The sequence below is a fragment of the Topomyia yanbarensis genome, chromosome 2, assembly GCF_030247195.1.
Source record: "Topomyia yanbarensis strain Yona2022 chromosome 2, ASM3024719v1, whole genome shotgun sequence".
Taxonomy (NCBI): Eukaryota; Metazoa; Arthropoda; class Insecta; order Diptera; family Culicidae; genus Topomyia; species Topomyia yanbarensis.
In genome coordinates, this window is record NC_080671.1 from 431,195,767 (window position 1) to 431,211,236 (window position 15,470).

A 15,470-nucleotide genomic window follows, 5' to 3' on the forward strand; every position below is an offset into this window, starting at 1 on the left:
TACCATTGTACATAAATCGTGCTGCCCTGAAGTGGGAGCAAAAATAAAACAGAATACAACAGAGCAGTTTGTTTTTTTGTTGCCAGTTTCGTGTGTATGCGTAGCAGATTTGCCATTTGTTGATGAGTTTTTACCTCATCACATGTGACTATGGAGTGGTTAAACAAGCAGAAACGCGTCCGGCGTGGCGTCTAGCAGAGATTTATGTATTCGGCTGATAGCAACAATGAATAAAATATAATTAGTTACAGTTAAAGGCTGTTAATATAATTTGGAACGAAACATATTAAACATTATGGTTTAATTCACCGAAAAAATGAACAAAAAGGGTGTACAATTATTTCACCAACGAATTTTCCAAATCTCGCCTTCATCACTGATAGGTGGATTAATTTTCACCCAGCAGACGAACTTGTTTGCGTGCGCAGAAAGAAACTGAGAGCACGCCAAAGTTGTTTTCCTCTCCGGAGTACCGAAACGCTCTCACTACCGTGCCGAGATCGCACATGTGAACTCTATTCAACACCTCGTGACGATGAGTTTTCTCGAGGCTTGTTTTTGTTTGGCACGGCCACGTTTTTGTGGGAGTGTGCCCTGCCTGCCTGTCTGGACACGATGAAGGTGTTGGTGATATCGTCTCTGTATCATTCGCTCGCTCTGTGCACTCTGAACACTCAATGCGCAGTAACGTAACTTTTTCTTCATTGTTGGCGTGGGGAAAATATTTTTATTTACAGTTTATTGCTTTGTATTGCGGTGAAAATTATCAAACCAAACGACAATTATTATTTTGTTTCCGATGGGGAATCAAAATATTTTCGAACGGACATATGGCGGCCATTGATGGTGGTGCAGGACCAATTTTGTGTTAGAACTTAATGAGGAATGAATAACTGTTCTTCGTTAATCGTCTCCGGATTGCGATGGAATTATTATAATTTGGATGGAAAGTTAGGGTATTTCAAGGGCAGACAAAATACCGCGCGGATCCTTCAAATGGTTGTGATTGGATCATGAATCTGCCATAGGGCCCTTAACAGCAACCTGAGATAAGATCTAGAGGAATATGCAAATCTTTAATATAATACAATGCTGACAAAGAAAATCGTGGAAAAACAAACATTTGTACACAGAGGCGGAATTAGAAAAAAAAACATGGGGGCCGGAGCTGATCTGGTTGTAATACGTAATAACCTCAAATAATGAAAATCAGTGAACATTTGGTTTGAAACGATTTGGAATATGAAAATATTTAACAAGTTGAATATTTTCGGAAGTCAACCCCTGGCGATTAGCTCGCCTTTGCTATAAACAGTGGTATTCCCCAATATCATTATCAGCGTTGTTTGTTGAGAGAAACAACTGTTCCAACTGTTGTCACCGTTAATTTAACCAAAATGACTCATTATTCCAAAATATATCGAAATGGTGACATACCGAACTCAGAGTTCCATTAGCTAAACAACTATCATTGTTGCGTGGGTGACGTGCACTAGTTCGTAGCGCTACGATGTGTTATGGGTATTGGGATTGGGTGACACTTCTAGTTTTCGGTATTGGCTTGTGTTTGGATATAGGAGAGAGTGATTGTCATGCACTCAGCCGGAGGGATTCATTTCTCGCGTACTTTTTGAAATGGACCTATGTGTTAAAGAGAGCCTCTCTTTGTTTACTTTCTCTTTCGATTATCACGGCTTTACCATTAATCTTTCCAATAATATTCCAGTACATACTGGAAGAGCATGGTTTCGACTAGCATATTATGCAAAGAGTTAAGCAGCAAACGCAAATGCGACCGTGTTATTAGCGGAAGAGAAAGTAAACAAAGAGAGGCTCTCATTTGCACATAGGTCCTTTTCAATAAGTTTGCTTGATTTGATTTTAAATAATTAAAGAAAAGTAAGTTTTTCGGTGACGGGAACGGGCATAGCGTAGTTGGTAAAATCGATTGCCTTGTACGCAGCTCACCTGGGTTCGAATCCCAACCCCGCACATAAGGTTACAGATTTTTCTAACCCGAAGAGGCAAATGACCTTAAGGTTAAAACCTCTATAATCGAAATTAAAAAAAAACTTTTAGCTCAACTTTATCCCGTTTAGTTTAAACAAATTAATGAGAAAACGTAAAATGTTGCTATTTCGAAAGACAGCGGTCACGATCTGTCGAGATGAGTGAGTTGCAGAAACAAATAGTAGTGTTCCGTCTAAATACGGTGGCTATCAGGGCCGGCGGAATGCGTGGGTAGTACGAGTAGTACTACCCACTTTAAAATTACCGAGGGGGGAATTGCCCACTCGAAAGTTTGGAACAAATCAAAACCTGAGATTAACCACGTATTATTCAGACTATGGGATGCAGTTAGAAATATTTTCAAGGACAATATAAACAATATGTAATTTTTTAACATGAATAATCATTTGATTAATAATTGAAGCAATCACTAGACAATCAGTAGACTTTGTATAAGGAAGGCAAAAGATTTTTAATCCCAACATCAGTACCAGAGACCGGATCAGAGAACAATCAGAGGAAAATGACAAAGAAAAAAAGAAATTAGACTTGTAGCTTTGTGGCAAACGGAAGATCACTATCAGGACATCATGGACCGGATCGCCAACTGGCCTCCTTGGATCCGCTTGGAACTCTTGGGATCACATTTGCAGGTACCTGTTAGTAAGTCAACCAAAAGAGTAGATATAAATAAATTTGGAGGATAGCCAGCATAACTCGGACTAAAACCAAGCCGAAGGGATTCGTTTAGCGCAGATCTGGCACTACACAACAAGAAAAAATCGTGTAAATTTAAGTCTCTTGACCATGACTATACGAGCATCAAAAATGAAATAGTTTTACATTTGATTTTAATTTAACATGTCGTTGAATTTTGCCAGTCACGTAATTTTATTCCACATATGGCGTTTGTTTAAAATGTGTAATTTTATAGCGCTGCGCTTGGAAAGTACATCTTTCATGTAAAATTAAACAGAACACGGTTATATTTCGTCAATTACGGTTTGTTAGATTGTGGTAAGTTTCGAAATGCCTCAACGGCAAATTTAGTTGGTGTGTAGAACACTAGGCGCACGACCACACAACATGTTTAATGTCGCGATAGCCATCGCCGCAAGCGCAGAGAACGCTACGACCGCCGGAGATGCGCATTCAACGTATAATGATTGAACATGATCCGAGATGCCACCCGAAGGAAGTCACGATGTTCATCCATTCTTTTTAACCAAGGTTGGTTGATGCCTTTGGGATTCCTAAACTTCCATTATCCCACAAAATTTGTCAATTTTCGAGCGTTCTCTAACTCTAAATCGAACTGAAAAATTCGTTAAAGCTGCGCGATGTTTCACAATTATTACCTTCTAATGCCTAAGTGTCCGCCTTCTCATTACCATTCTAATCTAAGTGTCACTTTTCTTATTACCCGGAATAGATCAATGCGAATGAACTCAAACTAATATTTGTATCAGGCAATCTGGATTGATTACAATATAAAGAATCTAGGATCGCCCATATTCTCTCCGGGAAAATTAGGAGTGCTTTCCATGCTCCATCGATCGAAGCGCCTACTTGGAACTGTAAAGATGTAGACATGGTCGTAGGTAAATATAAAACCACAAGTTTTGTGGAGAAAATGCTTAGTGCGAGTATCTTTTCTGTCAGATAAATTTGTGTGTTTGAAGAAAAAAATTTACGTTTATATGCATTATTATAATTTCATCGCGAAACGTCTATCATTTGAAAGTGACTTTACGTGGGATGCTGTTGTCGCCGATAAAGAATTCTTAGTTCCGTGTATTCCGATTAAAGGTCGAAACGAGTACACGACGTAGGGCCCAGCTGCTAGACGAAATATTGTTTCTCTCGTTAATCTGTTGACGAGCCGGTGCCAATAATCGCGTTTTTCAGTTTGCATCAAGTTTTTTATTTGCGTTTCTAACGTCGCGTATATTCGGAAAAATGTGGGCGATCTGACGTTCAATAAGTCCTCATGGGACCTTTTAGCATACAATTCTGAGCACTCTCTGCCCACAACGGAGTGGGTAACGTTCACGATTGTTCGCGCCAGGTATTCGCTTTGTTTGACGTTTAATCTTAGTGTAGAAAAACAAGCCAGTCAAAACGTTGCACACTGCCACCGGAGGAATTTTTAATTTTGATTTGATTGTTTCGGATATAGTGGACGCGAAGCTCTTTGAACACTAATGAGGTAGAGTACAACGATAAATCTAACGCATTTGGCCGCGCTGGTAAGCATTCGTGTCATTTCCACTGTATTCAAGATGGTCATACTGAAATTGTCACGAATATCATGCTGTAAGATAGATCGGTTATCAACATGAAGACAACCCCATGACATGCCGTGGGAGTTGAAATCTTCTCGAACCAGTTGAGGTGCGATGTATATGGAAAGAATATCAATGAATCTTTGCCTATGATTCGAATTTAACAAGCAACAACTTCAATACCTATTACCGAGCAAAGGCTAATCCGATTGAAATAGTAGCACGTTTTGATTCCAGAAACGCTCCTCAATATTGTTTTCGGCCATGGCGAATAATGCTAAAATTGAGGAAGATCTACGTCGGAAGTAAACTGGATGTGCCATTTGGACTTTCCAAGACCAGGAGCCAATGTCTTGATCCTCTCCGTATTTTCCACACCGTGACTTATTTCTACAATGGGTTCTTCAGTTCATGCCTTGGGTTACAAAAAGGCGAACAAGTAGACGAACCCCGTTCAAAAGAACAAATTTTGGAAGAACAAAAGCGGCGAAAGGCTCGAAATGAGGCTGATGGAAAATAAATTTTCTAATACTCCTCGATTTTTACTGAACACAATTGCTTGCATACCAGAATCTACACTGACTGAAGCACAGGGATCTGGAAGGAGCCACACCCTATTACGCAATCAAGGCCCTTCTCGGAGACTACACCATCAATCTCTACTTCCCGGGCGGGTACGCAAACAAAATACTTTTTCGTACACTGTCAAGTGTTGTTTAGTTAGATTACTCGATTTATCGAAATGGCTTGTCTTTGGTCCGGAAGTAGACCATCCGGGGGCCGGTTGTATTAGATATATTTTGTATCAAAATGAGACTTATTTTTGCCATCGGAGAAATATTCAAATCGACCTCCACTAAGCCTGGATAGATGTCGGTCACCGTATATACCCATCGGGTCACACTCAGCTAGCTTCAAATCACAGTCAGAAAAACCTGTTTTAATCCACCTAGCGGTGCAATTGTGCCTTTCTCATTTCTCCAAACTATGATTTAATAGCTGGTTCGTACAATATAACATTATGGAATTGTCTTTCATTCTTATTACACTTTGTAAGTATATATAAAAGCACCTATCAGTTTGAATCGGAGTTTTCTATGTGATCGCACTCCACAACCCGTAACTCCGGAGCCGGAAGTCGGATGGAGATGGAATATAATATCAGTTTCCGGGGACGCAACACCTTTCATTTGAGACTAAGTTGATCAAATCGGTCTAGCCATTTTCGAGAAACTGATATAACCGTTATTCTGAATTTGGATGCTTCCGGATCCGTCGATGGTGGCCAGTGAGGCCAAAGAGACTTTGAATGACTGTTGGTGATCTAGGTCTACAAATTCAACAGTTGTGTTTATATTTTGGAAACAATTTCACCATTTTACATTCATCGCAGAATTCGTTAGAATCGGGATTTGCTGCGTGATCGTACGTATCACCCTGTAATTCAGGAACCAGAACTCGGATCCACACAAAACTCAACAGCAGCTGATGGACCTTTCATTTAAAATTAAGTTTGTCAAAATCGGTTCAGAAAATTCCGGAAACCGATGTGGACAAATCAACAAATTTTGTTTTGTAACGATACTCTTCAACTCGTAATCCGGAACAAGATGTTGAAAATGAAATTCAATAGCAACCTATGGGAATATTATACCTTCCATTTGAATCTTAGTTTGTAAAAATCGGTTCAGCCATCTCCGAGAAACCAATGTGGACATTTTGTTAAGAAATCCGCACATACACACACATACATACATACATACATACATACATACATACATACATACATACATACATACATACATACATACATACATACATACATACATACATACATACATACATACATACATACATACACGCATACATACACACCCAGCACCTACTGTATGGCCCGTTGAGTAGGCTAGATCCACCGCCGGGGACTAGATCGAGTAGATCGGGACGACGCACAGTCGCTGGAGGCTGGCCAAAACCTCAAAAATTTATTTTTGAAATATTGATATTTTATATTTTTCCTAAATTTTTCATGTATTGAATGATGTATATTCAAAATTTTATGATCATTGGATAAGAACACGATTTTTAACACGAGTTTAAACGTCCCAAAGTCCGGATTTTTTAATGATTTTCATTTCCGAAACCACCATTGCTCTGTTCACTTCAAATGCATGTTGCACTTTTGATTTTGGTCCGATTTTAGCACAACTAGTTTCATTGTGTAGAGGAACGAAAGAACTTGGTTAGTGAGTAAACTTCATTTGGTAAATTTGCTTGGAACTATGACTTTTTAGTTTAAATATGTTTAAGGTGGTCAAATCAAAAATACTTTGTTCACTAATGTATTCTGTGCAAATTTCGGAATCAGTTCGGAACGGTCACATAGTATACATTCTATGTGAAATAACCTCTACTTTTCGAATATCATGGTCTCGTTCTGCGCATAGGTGCGCAAAAAGTTTTAAGCAGATTTTGAAGCTTTGTTGCTGATATGGAGACGCATGGTGTTTTGTGTAAAATAGTTAGACAATCTACAGTAAACCAACACGTTCAGCAATGGTATTTAAGTAGTGTTCTTCATTTTTATGATATTGTTGACATTGGTGAACAGTAACGGAAAATCTATCATGAAAACGGGATCATAGTTATAAGAAAGGTTCAATGACACTGTATGGAAAAATGCATTTAATATTTTACGACTTTTGACATCAAAGATGAGCTCAGCACCTCAACATTAGCTTAAATTGTGATTTTCAACCAAATTAGGTAACAAACAAGGTAACAATTTTTACCTTTAACGTTTTTGTTTTTGTTTTATTCCTCAGAATTTTACACGTTCAATAAGTTACATTTTATGAAAATTGATTGAAGAATAATAGAGATATATGCATGAGAAAATGATAAAATTTAATTTGACTGACAAAAAGCCCTATAACCCCAACTTCTCGTATTCGGACTAAGGTCAAAAGGGTTCTGTTCGATTTCTGAGATTTTTTCACATTAGAAAAACTACAAAATATGTATGATTTGCATCACGGAGCAGAAAAATCATTAAAAATAGGGGATTTTGGGGCCAAAATGACCCAGTACCCCACTTTCCTGTATTTTTCTAGAAACAACTATATCTTCATTCAAATACTAAGATTATTTCCTTTCAAAAGAGGTATAAATTGTAATTTTCTGATTGCTACTTCAAAAGTTATAGCATTTAATGTATTTTTCCTCCATATTTTGCCATAGTACCAATTTAAAAAAATTTCAAGCGAAGTGGGCGGGGGTCTAAAATTGTCCAAATGATGTGAAATTTGGCATCTGAGCTTACTTTGACATTTGTCACTATATGAGAGGGGGGGCCTTTGAGAATTCAAAAAAAAATTTTTTTTGCAATGCCCTAGTGTCGGGTGATGGCAGCCCAAACCCGTTCCCTGAGATATTGGGGTTTTTGTACATTTTTCCTCACTCAGGGTTTGCCTGAAAATTTTTTACTGCTCTCTAAAAAAACATATATACACACAGATATTTTGCGATCTCGGCGAACTGAGTCGAATGTCCGGGCCTCGGTTAGAAAGTCGGTTTTTGGAGCAATTGCATAACCTTTCTATATGAGAAAGGCAAAAGAATAGTATTTGATTAGCTTAATCAGCATGAGTTCAATGTTATCTTCATGTGATTATATTTTGAAATGTTGGTGGAATGGGTTTGAAAGTGGAGGGAATGGGGGGTTAGTAGAGTGAGAGTGAAGGATGCGTCAGAAATCCTTCATCTTATTTCGGTATACGAGGTGGATGAAGGAAATGCGGGCGTGAGGGTGGCCCAAGGGGAGGGGAGTGATGAGGGAGGGAGGTGTAAGGGCAAGGCGGGGGAGGAGGGGCGGCGACGTAATACTCAACTGCATATTTTGCCTTCCATTTGAGACTTGGTTTGAGAAAATCGGTTCAGTCATCACCGAAGAACCGATTTGACTTTAATTGTGGAATATGCCCGGAATTCTGGACTTCCGGAATCGTCGATAGTGGACAATATATTCAAAGAATGTTTGATTGGCAATCAGTGATCTAGATCTGCGATTAGAAGTAATTTGGTGACCATTTCAATAGTTTTTAGCCTCTGAGGTATTACGATTGTACCGATTTATATGGGAAATTCCGGTGTATCCTTACTAACACCCCTGTAACACCGGAAGCAAGAGTCAGAACCGAATGAAATTCAGCATCAGTCAAAGGTATTACTGTATCTTTCATTTGAAATCAAGTTTGTGAAAATCGGTAGGGAATTCGTTGGGGAATGGGTGTGATACATACTAGCTTAGGAACTTGGTGGGTTCCCCGGGGGCGTCATGAACCGTGGTCAAAGCTGCTTTGATGGATCATTAGTGATCCAGACCTGCAAACTACAGTAATGTTACATCAATTTTAATATGTTTTACATCATTTGAACATCATGGTGGTACCAGTTTATATGGGAATTTGCTGTGTGACCGCACTCTTCAACCCGTAACTTCGGAACCGGAAGTCGGATCAACTAAAAATTCAATTCAAGGTATTACGTTGCTTGGAATACTCGGTTATATTTATATCTTGTTCATCCAACGACGAAGAAGATAATTGGCAGGACACTGATGACTTATGAGCATGTTAATAACAAAAAAAATAACTTTGAATGTCGGAATATATGGAATGAGCTATAATATTTCACATGTTTACTAATTTCACATAATAGTTTATTTTTCATTTTTCATAATACAAATAATTTATTGGAACGCTAGTCTATTTTACCCCATATTATTTCAGGAATCCCATTAGATTTCCCTATGATTTATATATGTATCAATAGGGTATTTCTTGCTGAATAACAAAAAAATAAATTTAGCTGGTACTACCTGCTACTTTACAAACTATAGCCCCTTAAAGTTAGCCCAAAAATACCAAAAAACAGGCATACATCCTAAAGACGAAGAGATAACGAGTTGGTCTATTTCGCAAAAAGGTGTGTTTTGAAAGCATCTACAACTTTCTAGAACATCGAAAAACTAAAAAATCAAATAAAAAGTTACAATAAAAAACAATTTTTAAGGGGGTATTCCGACCTGTACTTCAATTTCACCCAATAACTTTTTTCGCTTAACAGATAGCCATTTTGTTCCTTCAACAAAGTTTCATAAAATCATTTCGTCTACAAACTTTTCATACAAGACTATCAATTTTGGCAACAACTTGCAAAGTTATTTTTTTCATCTGCGTATATACCCCCCTAAATCAAAATTTTTCAATACTATATTAAACTACTTAGAAATAAAGAAACCTTTCCGAAGACATCAAAGTGCCATAGCCAATAGTTTCGTCGCAAATATCAATGTCCGGTTTTTTTTGATTCCGTCCCACTGTGCTATGGCAAAAAAGACAAATGAAAATCGTTCAAACTTGAACCTCAGAATATCATACAATGCTTTCGTCTTTTGTGAAATTTTCGAGGAAATATCTCATTTCTGAACGAAATTATGATCTTTTATATTTACGTTTTACAGATTCATCTTAATAACATAAAATTAAAGGAATCTATGGATTCTTGAAATGAATCGTAATTTCAACCTTAAGCTTTGAAAGCTCCAAGATTGGTGGTATTTGACCAAGTCACAGAAGATTGAATCAAATGATTTAGACAAAAAAGAATTCTCGGATTATGTTTCGCACGATTTGACTATTTCAAAATCTTGAACAAATTTGAAGGTTAGCGCTCACACCAATGACGATACAAATTCATTTCATTTTCTTATAAAAGACAAAAATATAATGATTAGTCCACGTGGATATTTCCAATACACCACCCTCCCCCCCCCCCCTCCCTCATCAAGGACAACCGTGGACTTTCTCGTGACCCCTACGCTCCCCTAAATTGTCCACGTGGTATATGGATGGCCCCCTACTGTCTCCAGATTTTGGACAGAGTTGCCAGTCTTTTTGATATGCAATCTTCGACAAAAGGGATAAAATCATTTGCTTATTTCCCGGATGACTTATGTTTGTTATGTTCACGATGATTTTGTATGGATTATGCTTATTTTTCATGCGAAACTGCGATTTTTCAGTTTCGGAGTTCATATGGTTTATATGAGTACAAATTCAGCAAGAAAAGCGTCAAATCGAACTAATTTGTTGCTCCATAATTGTCCATGTTTTGTCTTTGCCAAAGACTTTTAAAACTTATTGGGTTTGGTTGTATTCTTTTCATATTCTAAATATTCCGAAAATGATCCAATATTAAACTTTTCGAAATGTTACATTTCTATAACAGAACATATCAGCACTTACATGTTGAACGAAAAATGGGGGAATGAGAAAAAAACAAGTGCCGTAGCCGGACTGAAACATGAGTAAACTGTAAACAACTAACCCATATTAGAAGCTGGCATGAGCAAAGCCGGACAGACCGAAAAGGTGTGGAGGCAAAAAACACGTCTCGCTCGCTCGCTGCTGCCGTTGCTGCCGGTCGGTGGCGCTGCTGGCTGTTTCAGTGGAAGTGTGTGCTGGCTGAACGGCACACACAACAAATCGCGCGGTTGTGTGAATCGCTTCAAAACAAACCACCCGTATAATATCACAAATTCGCAGTACTGTCCTTCTTCCAGACCCGCGAGCTCAAACACATCCAAGCAACCATATTGAGCACCTTCCTATGTAAGGTGCATGTGTAGAAGAACAGATTTTCGCAAGCTATACTAGATGCTACAGAGCGAACCTGCCAGCAGCAGTGTTGGTACCCCTCGATGGATGCTCTCCAAGATAGCAAGCTACCGCACCGCGTTGGCTCCATCCATCTATTCCATGATATGTCAACCGGTCGCAAGTTCATACACTGGATCACGTGGTGGTACCGTGCGTGTGTGTAGTGGTTGTGATGTCGTCACAGCAATGGATGGAGCTACATACGTACGACCCGGAGGCATCAATGTGAGGTGAGGACGGGCTATGAATTGGTCGGGTATGGAAATGATGCCTCCCCGTGGATTGCACTTGCGCTGCCCCCTTTTCGGTAGCGGTCGGTTTTATGTCGCAAGGCTTGTTCAATGGAATGTCTTGTGCTGTGGAGCTGATAGGAAGCATTTAAGGTTCAAGTTACCTTTTTTAAGCATGTGTTAGAATTGAATGCTTGGTAGTGTGCGTAGGAAAATTTGTGTTCAGCTTTCCCACCGGATTATCCATTTAAACCTTTTCAAAACTCTAAAAGAAGAATATCAGTCGATTTATTAGATCATCACGATTCAATTCATGCAAAATACCTGCTGGAAAAACCATCGGCTTAGCTAAATGGTGCTTTTGAAAAAGTGGCTGTGATTTTTTCATTGCGCAGTTGTGTTGCGTACCCCAGCTCGGTGTGGTAGTGTGATAAAAAATCACAGCCACTTTTTCAAAAGCACCATCCAGTTAAGCCGATGGTTTTTCCAGCAGGTATTTTGCATGAATTGAATCGTGATGATCTAATAAATCGACTGATATTCTTCTTTTAGAGTTTTGAAAAGGTTTAAATGGATAATCTGGTGGCAAAGCTGAACACAATTTTTCTTACGCATACTACCAAGCCTTGAGGTAACTTGAGCCTTAATATGATCCGAAATAATTCTTAATGTATAGTTATTAATCGAGTTTTCTAGTTTGTGTTGATACAATGCTGGTTATAGGTATTCAAATTAGTTGTCAAATCAGATTGAATGCGAATTCGATGTCTAGTAAACCCAGTACTGTGTATAGAATAGATTCGAAAACGACAGAGGTCATAGTATTGAACATGAATCATGCATAGTTCATGCTTGTGAGGTTGTCAAAGGAATTGGTTTATACCTCTGATGTTAGTTTATCTGGGATCCCAGCATAAATGTTCAACCATTTTCCTGAATAGGTCGAAATATAGACGGCGTAAAATGACATACGCTTTATGGAAGTCAGATTGACACTTCCAATGTCTGTTACGATTTTTTTATTATTCTTCAAATTGTAAGTGCTAATCGCTTGCCAAACCAATGCACAGTGGAAGAAATCCAACCAAAAAGGCAATTAATTGGAAGCCGCTAAAAAGTATCACAATATACACACCAAAAGTTGCGAATTTTTTTAGGTAATAAAATGCAATCAAATTTGTTCACCGCACGTAACTGTGACAGGAGATATGGGGCTTCAAAGATCCGGAATATTACCGGTTTTTTTCAAATCTGAGGCCTTTTAACAAATCAGAGGCCTAATTCAGAAGCCGCTGAAAAAATACAAAAAGTTATACCCTTAAAGTTGTGGAAAACTCCAGCGATCAAAATGCAATCAAATTTGGTCACCGCATTACCGGTATTCATCAAATCTGAGGCCTAATTCAGAATTCGCTGAAAAAGTTTAAAGAATTATACCCTTAAAGTTATGGAAAATTCTAGCGATCAAAAGAATTACAAATTGAACAAATTTGATTGCATCTTGATCGCTAGAGCTGTCCGCAACTTAAGGGGTATAACTTTTTGTACTTTTTCAGCGGCTTCTGAATTAGGACTCAGATTTGATGAATACCGTTAATGTTCCGGATCTTCAAAGCCTCATATCTCCGGTCACAAGTGCGTGCGGTAAATACATTTGATTGCATCTTGATCGCTGTAGTTTTCCGCAACTTTGAGTGTATAATTCTTTGTACTTTTTCAGCGGCTTGTGAATTAGGCCTGAGATTTGATGAATACCGGTAATGTTCCGGATTTTCAAAGCCCCATATCTCCGGTCACAAGTGCGTGCGGTGAACATATTTGATTGCATCTTGATCGCTGAAGTCCTCCGCAACTTTGAAAGTATAATTCTTCGAACTTTTTCAGCTGCTTCTGAATTAGGTCTCAGATTTGATGAATACCGGTAATGTTCCGGATTTTCAAAGCCCCATATCTCCGCAACTTTTGGGGTATATATTGTCATACTTTTTCAGCGGCTTCCAATTAATTGCCTTTTTTGTCGGATTTCTTCCACTGTGCAATGTTTCCACAAGTCTATATCAACTTTCAAAGCTTAAACGATAAACTTCCAATCGTTAGTCAATATCTCTTGCATAAAGAACTTTATGGAGCTCACAATTTATAGCAATATATCATACACGGGGTAATTTATGACGCCCTTGTAAATAGCTGTTAGGATTAGGTTTTAATCATTGCTGGACACATTTCGTAGACCTTCCATTTCAAAGCACCTTCCAGTTCAAATCGTTGAACCGCATTAATAGACGTATTTTGTTACCCCGAAATAGTTACTTTTTTAGTGTTCCGCTGAAATCGACTCGAGAATTGGATATGATTTTTTTTTGTCATCGAATGGCGCTCAGTGTAAGAGCATGTTACTTGTACCGTTTCTCTTAGGGACCCACCGTGCGCTGGTATGTGTTTAGTTAACCTTCTTCGATTGGAGAGCAGATCGGTTCAGCTAGAGTGATAACCCGGTAAAAATAAGGCTGGAAGGTGCGGTGGAAATGTTTATTTTATACATTCGCTTGACTCATACACATTTGATGAGTTTAAGATTACTTTTCCAGGGGCTCCCTTTCGCCACCTTGAAAGGACGTCCATTGGTAATCCACCAGTTGGGATGAGTACCTCATAGTATGACAAAGAAACAATTACTCGCCATTCGAAGAAACCCTGCTAATAAAAAAGAACCACACCACTGTTCGGTTGGCGAAAAAACCTTCAAAAAGGATGGTGGTTTTCAATATTGTTGTTCAGTTTTCCTCTCGCTTCGCGAAGGATGGAATTCCACTGCCCGGCCTGTCTTTTTGGCCCTCCGCCGGGCAGCACAGAAGCGGAGCATTATTTTTTTTACTGCTCTCCGGAATCCAATCACAGTATGGATATATGCAACAACCCCCCTCACTGGCGCGGACCGAGCAACATGTTCTGGAGCATACCACAGAAGAACCCGTTTTTATATACATAGAGTGTATCTGTATATCTACCATTATATTGACTCATTATTGGCGATGGAGCGTTGTGTCGCTCGTTTGCCTACATATAGTGGCTGTAAACATGTAGCGTTTTCCTCTAACTACAAGTTTTTTTGGGTTTATCCCGATCCCTCTTATCCCAATCTTGTTTGAGTTTCGGAAGCATTATTAAAATAGCAATGGTTTGTAAATAATAATAGGTATATAATATAGCTATTTTTGTTTTTCTTCTAAGTGCTCAATGTATGCCTTTCCGGGCAACAGCGTATACCGGAATTCAATGCGCAGAAAACTTGAAGTGTCGCCTTAAAAGCATGTTCGAAAGTTTCTGAGACTTGTTTCTGTAGCTACATTCTTCATTCTCGTTGAATGCCTCATGCGTGCAAATTTGGTCGCACGCAATTCTTTTATTTTATCCTCCGGTTCTCGCGTCGTTACCTATATTTAGGCGATCGTTTGGAACTCTATGACGATTTCGCCTGAATTTTATAACGATATGTATTTGAAAAGAGTTTACAAGCTTGTCTTTGTTTATTCTTTCGATCTTCTGATTTCGAAAGTAGTGTTGTTGTGGACATTGACGGGTTCATCAGCTTTTTACAATCCACCTTCATTCTGTTTGAAATATATTAATAATCATAAATATAAAAATAGTCTTTTGCACCATCTACCCAGAAACCATCCTACGTAACTCAAATGGGTTTATTGGTGTTGTTACCAAGCTGGCAAATACCCAGCAAACAATTTTGTAAAAATTTCAACCGAGTTAAACATGTAAATATGCAGTACAAACTAAGTTGTATACAATCAGCAAATATGCTGTATACGGACAAATGTCGAGGCAATATATCTACATTGAGAAAAATTAATAATGTATACGATATAAACTGTACACAAATGCGACTGTGATCGGTACTTAGTCTGATTCTATGTGGCAAGAAACAGACATTTTTTATACACCCTAACGACTCAAAACGGTACTATATATTATTATATTAAGCTTTCAGAAAGTAGGACACTCATTAACTCTTGGGAAAACGCTTATTATACCACTCTAATATACGACTTTGTCCACGCGAACGTGAGATAGGTACACTACCAGTCAAAAGTTTAAGTTCACCCTACAATGATAATGTAATAGGTCGTCAAACGGTGGGATAACAAAATTCTCACAAGTTTCCTATCTCATGCCTCCACGCGAGTCTAAGTCTATTGATGACATTTGAT

The 15,470-nt window shown here is 38.5% G+C and overlaps 1 protein-coding gene across 1 annotated transcript in view; it reads left to right on the forward strand.

The window, feature by feature from the left end:
- LOC131685422 (mucin-5AC) overlaps positions 1–15,470 on the forward strand; it is a 232,477-nt gene that overhangs the window by 596 nt on the left and 216,411 nt on the right. The gene's annotated exons all lie outside the window — the stretch shown is intronic.